This window comes from Typopeltis vanoorti, chromosome 11, assembly GCF_054136105.1.
Source record: "Typopeltis vanoorti isolate ZY-2024b chromosome 11, IOZ_Tvanoo_1.0, whole genome shotgun sequence".
Classification (NCBI taxonomy): domain Eukaryota; kingdom Metazoa; phylum Arthropoda; class Arachnida; order Uropygi; family Thelyphonidae; genus Typopeltis; species Typopeltis vanoorti.
The window spans coordinates 50,234,189-50,246,319 of NC_143559.1; the positions used below are offsets into that span (position 1 = coordinate 50,234,189).

At 36.3% G+C, this 12,131-nt stretch overlaps 1 protein-coding gene across 1 annotated transcript in view; it reads left to right on the top strand.

The window, feature by feature from the left end:
* Sec10 (Exocyst complex component Sec10) overlaps nucleotides 1-12,131 on the top strand; it is a 225,602-nt gene that overhangs the window by 50,128 nt on the left and 163,343 nt on the right. The gene's annotated exons all lie outside the window — the stretch shown is intronic.

A 12,131-nucleotide genomic window follows, 5' to 3' on the forward strand; every position in this document is an offset into this window, starting at 1 on the left:
TTGCCTTAGCTTGCACTACTTAAAAGAACACGACCGCTACTCAAGTGCCCATATTTCATCATCATCATCAAATTCCTGCATGTACCCTCAAGGGGTGTACAGGATATGATAGTACTACATGAAAAAAATTACATCATTATTAATTTCCTATCTACAATTTTCCTCCAAATCAGTCTGTTACTTGTCAAGACTCCAACATTATCAGATCTTATATTTCTATTGTCTAAGGCACTTTGTACCATATCAATCCACCTATATCTTGGTCTTCCTCTGGGTCGTTTTGCTGCCAACCTGACAGAGAACACTTGTTTTGCTAATCTTTCCTCGCCCATTCTGTTTAAGTGACCATACCACCTGAGATTAGCTCTGCTAATGCATTCCTGGATGCAGACAATGTCAAGTTCTTTCCTAATATCCTCGTTTTTAATATGATATTGCCATTGATGCCATCTGTTCACGCCTCTAATCTTTCTCATGACTCTCATATCTGCGGTCTCTAGTCTTTGGTCAAGTGTTTTACTTCTGACCCAGCTCTCAGATCCATAAGTTAAAACTGGTTTGAACACCGTCTTGTATACAGCTAATTTAGTGTTACGAATAATTTCTCTCTTATTCCATATGAATTTATTCAATTGACTTCCCACCATACCAGCTTTGCTAATTCTGTTGTCTATTTCTACATTTAATTTACCATCTTCAGTAAAAATCGTGCCTAAATAGCTGAAATGTTTTACTTGTTCCACAGGTTCTCCATTCACAACAGTTGACATTTTCAGTGATTCTGCCTATTTTCATTGTCTTTGTCTTTTTATTGCTGACCTCCATACCATATCTATTACAACAGTTATTCAATTTAGTCAAGGAATCTTGCAGACTCATAGCAGATTTATTTAGAAGTATTCGTTCGCATAAAGCAAAGAGCTGACATTAACATCTCCAATTTTGATATCATGTTTAATACCACTTTCCTTCATAATGTGATCCATATAGATAATAAATAACAGAGGGGATAATGTACATCCTTGTCTCACACCAGATTTAACATTAAACCATCTTCCTGTACTTCCTTCAATTCTAACTGCTGACTTACAACTCAAATAAAGACTAAGTATTGCTTGATATAATGCCCCATTGACACCATATAACTGCAGCATATTGAATAGCTTCTCTCTTGGCACCTTGTCATATGCCTTTTCCAGATCGACAAAACTTAAATACAGATCTTTGTTATATTCCCATGCTTTCTCGACTATTTGTCGTAAAGTGAAGATCTGATCCTGACAGCCTCTATTTGGCCTGAATCCAGCTTGTTCTTCACGAAGCGTTTCTTCCACAATTCTTCTCAACCGTTTCTCAAGTATACTTGCATAGATCTTGCCAGGAACACTCAGTAGGGAAATATCTCTGTAATTCTCACATGCAGTTTTATTTCCGTTTTTATATATGGGTACTATGAGAGGTCTGCTCCAATCATCGGGAATTCGTCCCTCTGTCCAGGCTGTCTGAACTATGCAGTGCAGCCACTGTAAGACTCTTATATCACTATACTTCAGCATTTCTGGTCGAATATCATCTACTCCTGCTGCCTTTCCACATTTCAAGCCTTTGATGGCTTTTTCTACTTCAAGTATGAATATGTATTCCTGACTGCATGCCTGGTCAGTGTTTTTTACCACTGTGCTGTCATCACTGCTTGTTTCAATTAGCAGTTTTTCAAAGTAATTACTCCATACTTCAAGGATATCTTTTTCTTGTGTTTTCATGTCACCTTTATCATCTCTAATTCCTTTTACAGCACTCTTTCCTCCATTCTTAAGCTTCTTCAACAACCTCCAGAATATTTTGCCACCTTCTTGATATTTATTTTCTATATTCTTACCAAAGTCCTCCCATGACTTTTGTTTAGCTAGTTTTACACAGTGTTTAGCATTCTTGCATTTGTCTCTATATTCTCTAAGAGCACAAGCTGACTTATTTGACAGTAACTTTTGGTATGCTTTCTTCTTTTTCTTCACTGCCTCTTTAACTTCCTGTGTCCACCAGGGAGTTCTGATTTTTTTTATCCTTGCAGACAACCTCACCACATGCCTCTCTGGCAGAATCAATCAATGTTTTCTTCAGAGTTTGCCACTGAATCTCCAAGGTTTGATTCCTGTTCTCAAACTCTTTCATTTTTTCTTCAATAATCTTTGTGTATTTTAGTCTACAGTTCACATCTGAGAGCTGGTCAACTTTTATTCGCTTTAAAACTTTCTTACATGTTATTCTTTTCAATATGAAATTCAATTTTATCCTGCTCAAGACTAAATAGTGATCACTTCCAATTTCAAATCCTCTGTACACTCTGGTGTCCTGCACCAAGGAGAAAACATCACTATCAACAATAACATAGTCAATGAGACTTTTCTTATTCCTAGCCTCTTCTCTCCATGTGAGTTTGTGCACATTTTTATGTTGGAACATGGTGTTAGTAATAACCAGTCCATGTCCTGAGCAGAAATCCAACAGATATTTGCCATTATTATTAGCTTTGCTCTTTTCTTCATTTGTGTATTTTTTAAAGCTTTCACTGGCCTGACAGCTGTTTCAATCTGGTTGGTTCTATTCAGAGACCAGACAGAAGCCTTAAGAGAGCAAAAACTTTCATTCAGTGCTAAAGAAATCAAATGTCAGAGATTCAAATCAAATGCACAGATAAATATCTGGATTTGAATCCTGTTGAAGATAAAAGAAACCTTTATCAGAGCTTTTTAGTTGAAGATAACTTATTCAGTCTCATATTGAGGTGGCAGGGTTTTTTTCCTACTAGAGGCTCGGGTTTTTCATTTCATACTCAAGCTGGCCATATGAAGTACTTATAGGTTAGATAGGGCTCTTAACCTGATGGTTAAGAGCCTTATCTGCTCTTAACCTGTTGGTTAAGAGCAGATAGGGCTTAACCACCTTATATTAAAGAGTTATGGTTACAAAATCCAAGGATGCTTGGAAGGTGGCATTTAAAGCTCTGTTAGAACCACTGATGATGATGATGAACTTCTTAATATCATGTTTGCATTATGACATCTGTTAAACATATTCACTAATATTGCACTTACAACCTCTGGGTAACCCATTCCAGTAGTTCACTCTCCAAGCAAAAAATATAATTCTTGTTAACAACACTCTTACTCAGCTTACAGGGGTAATATTTGCTCTCTCTCTCTCTCTCTCTCTCTCTCTCTCTCTCTCTCTCTCCTGGCATGTATTTAAAAAAATTCTTCTGTAGGCCATCCCATGAAACCTCATCATGCTTTATCTTTATATTTTATCTACTCACCTGTGGTGAGTAGATTTTGATGCCTGGTGAGTACTTGCACACTTGACAAATAGAATATATTTTTTTATTTTAAATTTTTAAACAAAATCTTTAAAATAACACAAGAATATAATATAAAGGGACATTCTACTGACAAAAATTAATACGACAAATATGTTCCAAAAATTAGTGGCATTTTTAATGTTCTTCCTATTGTTATTATTTATTGACTTCTCCTTATTGGAATGGTTCTCACATAAAGGAAATGTTCTTCAAAACAATACAATCATGTAATCACTTCATGGAATGCCCACTAACTTACTGGGATATATCATTACAAAAATAAAAATAATACCAGAATTTCTTCCATCACCAAAACATCTGAGACAGTATAAATATTAATGATATACACTACTACTTGACAAACATCAAAACTTGATCTGCTATTCTTAACTGAACTGCAGTTGGTATCCTCCATGACTGCAGCCCTCAACTTTCCCAACTTCTCTTTCTGCAGAATGCAGAAAGGGAAGTTGGGAAAGTTGTTAATTTCTGAAGAATGTGTGCTTTCATCAAATTAGATGTTATTATGTGACACCTCTAAGGAGTCCAAAGACTCATCGAGGGAGGGCACTTACTCTACAACTCTGTCTCCACTACTCAATCCACCAACTACAGCGAACTGCAACTACCATCATCATCCAAACCAACACCATCTTCTTCCCACCACCATCACTAGTAGTTTCACAGACAATCACAAACATCCATGCCCATGGTGAGATTCAAACCCGCAGCCTTTTGGCTGAAGAGCAGATATGCTAACCACTTGGCCAGCCAGGCTGGCAAAGTACCAAATGCAGCCGACAGGATAAATATCCATTGCCAAAATCTATCCAACCTGTCATTAGGTGGCTACACTTTAATGTCCATAACATAAACTGACTGTCTTCCCCTTTAACTTCACAGATCAAGTTGGAAGGGAAACTGAATCATCTGTTATCACTCATGATCTGTCATTAATGATTAACCTATTAGCCAGAATACCAGACAAGTCTCATCATTCTTCCAACACTCTGGGCCTTTTCTTAATCAGCTCTCCTAAATATATACTAGGTGTTTGCTCACCTCTTGGCAACTGTGATCATAATCTTATCCAAGTCTTTCTTTCTACAGACCATCCTCCTCTAAGCCAATCTCAGCCTTGTACCTGTTAGCACTACAAAAGTGTCACCTGGAATGTCCTCTGGAATTTTTATGCCTCCTTTTTATGATTTTGCTGTCTTAATCCAAACATCTTTTATCCTGTCCTTCTCAACCTTTTAGGATGGGTGGAGTCTCCTCCTAATGAGGGGTTACTGTCATATTAATGCAGCTGGTTCATCACTCCTCTGCTGCATCTCCTAAGGGCGATATTCATGACTGTATCTGTGTGTTCATGGAGCCAGTTTGCCTGCTTGAGGGATGAAACCCCCAGATAAACTGGGGGGGGGGACCTGCTGTCCATGCCCAAGACTGGCTAACATGGCTATGGATGAAGAAGATCCTTGTGCTTCTCACGTCATCGACAGGAATCAAACCTAGGGCACTTCTTACCCAGGCATATGGTTGCAAAGTACATAGCCACTAGGCTAACCGTGCTGACAAACATCTTCACTGAACTAATAACCAGCTTAATCCTTACTGTATTGAGGGCCTTTATTCCTCACTCTACTGCTTGTTATATCTTGTCAAGATATAATATGAGCCTCACATTGATGTGTGATCACCCTAAGAATGAATGATATCGTTGAAATCAAATGATGTGTAGTGCAAGCCATCATTTTCTATTCTGTGACAACCAGCATTCTCACTTAAAAGACTGATATTCACCATGCAATTACATTCTTTATTTATCCCAGAGGAATGATTCATGGAGTAACTTGAAAGCAGAAAAAAGGTGCTTGTTTATTTGCATCATATGCAGTTATGTTTGTAAACAGTAGATATTTAAATAAAAATAATATATGCAATAAATTTTTATCACATCTCTTTCATATAATCATACTGTATCAAATCTGTGAGAAGAGCAAATGAAAGCCTTCATTGCTAATGCCTTTTTTTTATTACAAAACAAAACTGACCATTATGTGGAAAAAGGGAGGTGAAATAATTTATGGTGCAAAAATATTAAATCAGTCTACAAAAGAAATATAATAATTTTTATACAAATGTTGACTTAGTCAGCGTGTTTTTTCCCCTAAACGAAACTTTGTGTTTTACTGTTAGGTGAAGTAACAGTAACCCAAGTGCGGAATCCTGAAGTACTCTACTGGTAGCTTTCTCTTAGATTCAGCATTTCCATCCATTCTCCTATCAATGCCACAAGCCAATTTTACATATCTATACCTTTGAGTTTGTATAACAACCTCCATTGCGGAATCCTCTCAGATTCATTGGCAAAATCCAGAAGTCAGAAGTGTTGCACATGATTGATTCCATTTCTTGTATCAGTTTCTGCAGTTGTTCTAATTATAAAATGTTCAAATTGCTAAAGAGATAATGTTTTAGCAAAGCTTTGTTGTTCTTAGAGAAACAAGGTGTAGTCTACCCCCCCCGCCCCAAGATTCAGGTCCTAATTAGCCCTCTGCAGCACCTTAATGACTACTCAAGAGATACTGATTGGTCTATAATTGGTTATTTTTATTTTAGTAGTTCCACTCTTCTATCATTTTTATATGCCATTAATCCATGAAAGGTGTTTAGACCTGTAGTACAGTTAGTTTCATGGATGAGCTAAGGGATTTTTAAATTTAAAATTATTTTTTATTTTATTTTTTACATATTCTGGAAATTCTGCTCTAGAGACCAAATATGGAACTTTTTCAGGCCACTTCAAACCTCCAATAAACAAGTCATTCTTGTAGATAGGTTTATACGTTGGTAACACATGGCTATTAAATTATTTAAGGAATTTACAATGTATACTGGAATATTAATTAAAAGAAACTTTAATAAATACCACCTATATTTTGGCAACATCACATTGCCATCTTCATGGGAACATACAACTATGACACATGCATGCAGGCACTACAAAAAGTAAATGGAGCAGAAGAGAGAAAACTACTGTTGTTCCTAGCGGGCTATATTGGGTTGTCTTGGCTGTTGGGCTGAAGTTCTTGAGATGCAAGCTTCCCAAATTTGGGGCAGTCTCATGCACCCAAATTTGTTAAGGTTTGGGAAGTTTTTTAGAGCTGAGGCTGATTCCATGAATGATCTTTCATATTTAAATTTGCTGCAGTATAGTAACGTGGCTTTCTTCCAACATATTCTGTGGTGGGTATCCAGACCATGGTCTGCAAGCCCAGAGTGGCTATACTGGTGAAACTGGATGTAGTCTTTGTGTTCCAAAATCCTGACATTTGCTGTCCTGCTTGTTTGGCTAAAGTAGGACAGTTTACAGCTGCAAGGGACCTGGTATACCCCAGGTAGGTCTAGAGAAAGTGGTTGGTCTTTGGTGGAGCAGATAATGATGCCAATTTTTTATATGGTTTGTAACAAGAAGTCAGGTCATACTTTTTAAGATTTTGGTTAACTTTTCCAGTATATGTTGTAAATTCCTTAAATAATTTAATAGTCATGTGTTACCAACTTATAAGCCTATCTACAAGAATTACGATCATCCACGGAGATTTTACGCATGCAAGGCCCGCCAATATGGCAAACTAAAGCTGAAGATATCAAGACAACTAAATCGTTTGATCTTCTTAAAATGCTGCTGGAATAATGAGGTAATCCCAAATTGTGTAAAATTTAAGCACTGTTTCTCTTCACGGAAGGCTCTCCACATTTATAACTGCGCTAGCTTCACTCTACTACAAGATTACCGCTATGCACATTCTCCTGGCCGACGTAAACAAAGCTATTTGGGCTCTAGAGGAGGAGCTTTCCAACATGCTGAACCACAAGCTTTGGACGATTCTCTACGACGTCTCGTGCACTTCAGCAGCAAAAGAATTTGAAAAAATACGAAGTCGGCACATCTGAAAACTTTAAAAAAGGACTCTACCTTCGAACCTCAACAACCACTTAACACAGTAATCAACCTTTCTTCCATTATTCTGAAGCCTGAGGCGCTCAACATGCTGGCACGTGGCCACAATTTCGCCATATCTCCTAAGAAAATACCGGCCAAAGAAATAATGATTCAGATAGAACGTGGTATCCGCAAACTTCTTAACCATATCACCAACAATATCAGACTGGATGTACTCGGTGTTCGCACCAAAGCAAGACCACCAAAAACCAACCTATCCAAAGGAGAATATAAAGCTCTGTAAGAAATGAAGAAAAACAAAAAAAAGTAATCACCAAAGCAGATAAGGGAAATGCCACTGTGGTTCTCAACCAAACCGATCGCACAGGTAAACTTAATGCTTTATTGTTAGATCAGGCTACCTACCTCCTTATTGAGTATAATCCCACCAGCTCCCAAAGGCTCCTTAAGAGGGTCACTTCTTGGCCTGTGGAAGTTACCAACAAACTAAAACCTTTTAACTCTAGATCCCCCCCCCCTTTCTGAATATATGGACTTCCAAAAATACATAAACAAAATGTGCCATTACATCCCATAGTGGATAGCATTGATTCCCCAACATACAAATTAGCCAAACATTTAGCAGCACTATACTGGCAATACACCATCACACATAAAACACTCAGCCAACTTCAAAGCCAGTATAGAAAACCTTTCACTCCAACATTCTGACATAATGGTCAGTTTTGATGTCTCCTCCCTATTCACAAATGTCCCACTGAAGGAAACCTTAGAACTCATCCAAGTTAAATTTCCTGATATCTCAGCCTTATTTCAGTTCACAATGAACTCAGGCTATTTCTTTTGGCAAGGAAAATTCTACAACTTGATGATGTGTTTGCTATTTGGTCACATGGCTCAGAAACACTCCACTCCTTCTTAACACACTTAAACAACCAACACCCCAGAATCTAGTTCACCCTGGAAAAAGAGGAAAACAACAGTCTCCTTTTCCTAGACACTAATCCAGTGGTTCTCAAAGGGTGCCCCTAGAAGATTTCCGGGTGCGCCCTGTGGTATTCCAGAGAAATATGTGTCCAGATATAAAAATAAATATAGTAACTCTATTATACCTTTTCATTACGGATATATCGCTCTTTTTGTCAACACATCATTATTATGTTAATTAACAGCAGTTTTTCTTGCAAAGAGAACAAGAATATGGTTTATTCTTATTGTGTATATTACTTATTTTAAAAGTGTTGGAAGTGGATGTTATGTGCATATTACTTATTTTCAGATAAATACACCCAAATAAAATGGATAGATTTCTCAAAAAGAAGCGTGATATTGAAGAATCAGATTCTGGAAGTGAGCAAAAGTTAAGTGCAAATAAGAAAGCAAAATCACGGCCTACTTGCAAATATAATGAAAGTTATTTAAGCTTTGGTTTCACTTGGACCGGAAGTGAAGTTCATCCTTTGCTGCTATGTTTAGTATGTGGATGTAAAATGGCAAATGAATCATTGCTTCCTAGTAAATTGAGTAAACATTTTAAAACTATACACTCTAATTTACAAGATAAATCTAAGTTTTTTCAAGAGATTGTCTGAACAGCAAACAAAAGCGGCAAATTCTTTTAAAAAAAAGTATGATGACTGTTTCTGATAAAGCTGAAATCACTTCTTATCAAGTCTCAGAACTGATAGCAAAAAATATGAAAGATCATACTTTAGGTGAGTCACTTATTTTGTCTGCATGCAAAAAAATGGTCATGACAATGCTAGGAAATGAAGCAGCAATGAAAATAAGCAAGATTCCTCTGTCCAACGATACAGTTCACAGGCGTATTATAGAAATGTCTTCTGATATCGAGAAAAATGTATGCAGTAATAAACTTGAGTATTCAAATTTTGCGTTGCAAGTTGATGAATCAACAGACATTACCAACAAGGTGCAACTCTTAGCATTCGTCCGTTTTATTAATGAAGATCAAATAGTAAATCAGTTTCTTTTTTGCAAAGAATTAAGTGTGTCTACAAAAGGAGAGGACGTTTTTAACATTTTGAATAGCTATCTTGATAAATGGCAGTTAACATGGAAGTCGTGTGTAGGCATTTGTACAGATGGAGCCCCTTTCATAGTAGGCTGTGTTAAGGGCCTACATCTTTTGTAAAAAAACAAAATGAGAATGTTATCGTAACTCACTGCTTTCTTCATAGGGAGGCCTTGATGGCAAAAACATTGGGAGAAAAATTAAAAGAAGTTTTAGATCAAGTTGTTCAGATGGTAAACTTTATTAAAACAAGACCTGTCAAATTGCGTTTATTTGAAAAGCTTTGTATCAATATGGATTCACAACACAGACTGCTGCTTTTACACACTGAGGTGAGGTTGCTGTCAAGGGGGAAAGTACTTACCCGTGTACGTGAGCTACGACAAGAACTTCTTGCATTTTTTGAAGAGATGAAACAATTACATTTTTGTAACCTCCTTTGGCGCGAATTTTGGATTGCCAGGTTACAATATTTGGCCGATATATTTCAGCAGCTCAGTATTTTGAATACTAGCATGCAATGGAAAGAAGAAAATATTCTCACATCCACTGACAAAATGAAAGCATTTCAGAGAAAACTACAGATTTGGAAAAGAAAAGCTGTTGAAGGTAATTTGGAAATGTTTCCATTGGTAAGTAACACTTGCATAAATGAAACACTTCCAATAATAGTTGAACATTTAACAAGTTTAGAAGAAAAATTGAGTTCTTATTTTCCATCACTTAACACTGAACAATATGATTGGATTAGAAACCCATTTATGGAAACTACAAGTGATTTTGGTTTAACATTAACAGAGGAAGAAGAAGAATTGGCAGCTATATCCACTGATCATGGATTGATGATTAAACATAAGGAATTGTCTCTTGAAGCCTTTTGGATTTCTATAAAAGAAGAATATGTGTCAATATCTAAAACGGCTTTTGAACATTTTACTCCAATTTTCAACATCATATTTATGTGAATTAGGATTTTCTACCCTCGCCACAATTAAGTGTAAAAAGAGAGGAACTCTTCAATGTATTGACGAGGAAATGAGAGTTTGCCTTTCAAATATATGCCCAAACATTGAAGCAATCGCTAGGACACATCAGACTCATGTTTGTCATAAACACAAGAATGAATAAACTTAAGGTATGTTTCATTTTATTTTTTTTTATCGCATTATTTTTTTTCTGTAATATTTGACTTAATTATTATAACATATTTCTCAGAAATTTGTATATAGTGCGCCTACAATTATTTGTAGGATTTTAAATGCATCCCAACTTCAAAAAGTTTGAGAACCACTGCTCTAATCACTTGCCAGCTTGATGGAGCCTTGGTTTTCTCTATTTACAGAAAACCCACCCATATAAGCAGATACATTCACCTCTCCCCCCCCCCCCCCTCACAACAATATGGGGCTATAAAAACAGTATATAACAGGGAAAAATTAATCTGTTCAGATGACAGTGCCCTAACCACTGAATTAAACCACATCCTTAGCCAATGGCTACAATCCCAAAAAATATTAAAACAAGTTAACCACAACCCCTCCCTTCATAACAGAGATTACACTAAATCCATCACCATCCCCTATATCCAGACACCTCTGAAAAGTTAACCAAAATCTTTAAAAAGTATGACCAGACTTGTTACAAACCATATAAAAAAATTGGCGTCCCTTATCTGCTCCAAAGACCAACCACTTCCCCTAGATCAGGGGTCGGCAAACTTTTGAGACGAAAGAGCCAAACCTGTCCCTCACAACAATTTAAAAATTATTCAAGAGCCATAAATATATTTTTACAAATAAGGAAAATTTAAAATAATATTATAGTAAATTTATAGCAATATATAATAAGTTATAATATTAATTATATCTTTATTAAATGAAGAAAAAATCGCACAAAAAATTGCTCTCATTGGTTTTAATCAGTGTGTACAATGAGCTTGCATTTCCTTAGAAAGTTTCTGTATGTCTGGTTTGTAACTAGTTGTTTTTAATTTAAGGCACGATTCCAAGTTGGCATCAGTAATTTGGTTCTTCAATTTACATTTAATGAAATTCATGTTAGAAAACGATTGCTCACATAAATATGTAGACCCGAGGATACTGAGAACACCAAACGCAAATTTTTTCAACTCATGATGTGAGTCCGGAAGACTATTCCAAGTATTCAAAATCATTGAGTCTGTCTTCTAGTTCTTTTATAGCAGGCTACTTGCACTGTGAAATCAGATTGCATTTTTCTTTTTCCGGTTCTTCTATTTCAGTACCAAGACATACAAATTTTGAGCACCATAAGTCTTTGCTTGTCAAGTCCAGCAATTGTATTTCAACATTAGCTATGTCAATATCAAACGGAGAAAAATTTTGGTAATAAAAAAGCTTTTATTACCAAATCCTCTCAATGCCAATTCCTTCACATTGGCATTGAGAGGATTTGTAATAAAAGCTAGAGTTGCTTTATTATTTCTGATTTCCTGAAACCTTTGAAGAAAAGATTCTCTCATGTTTAAAACTGCTTCTTGAAATAATCTTTGTAAATAAGGAATTGTTTTCTTGTTGATATTGAGACAAGTTTGGGAAATCAACTAAAGTTCCCCTGTCTAAATCTTCAGCAAACAGAATCAGTTTCTTTTCAAACGAAATAACTTCCTCTAGCATTGAAAAAGCAGTATTCCCCCTTGCCTTGTAATTTACGATTGAGCTGATTCAGTTGTGATGTAACGTCCACCATAAAGTACAATTTTTGCAACCACTGATCTCATGTTAATT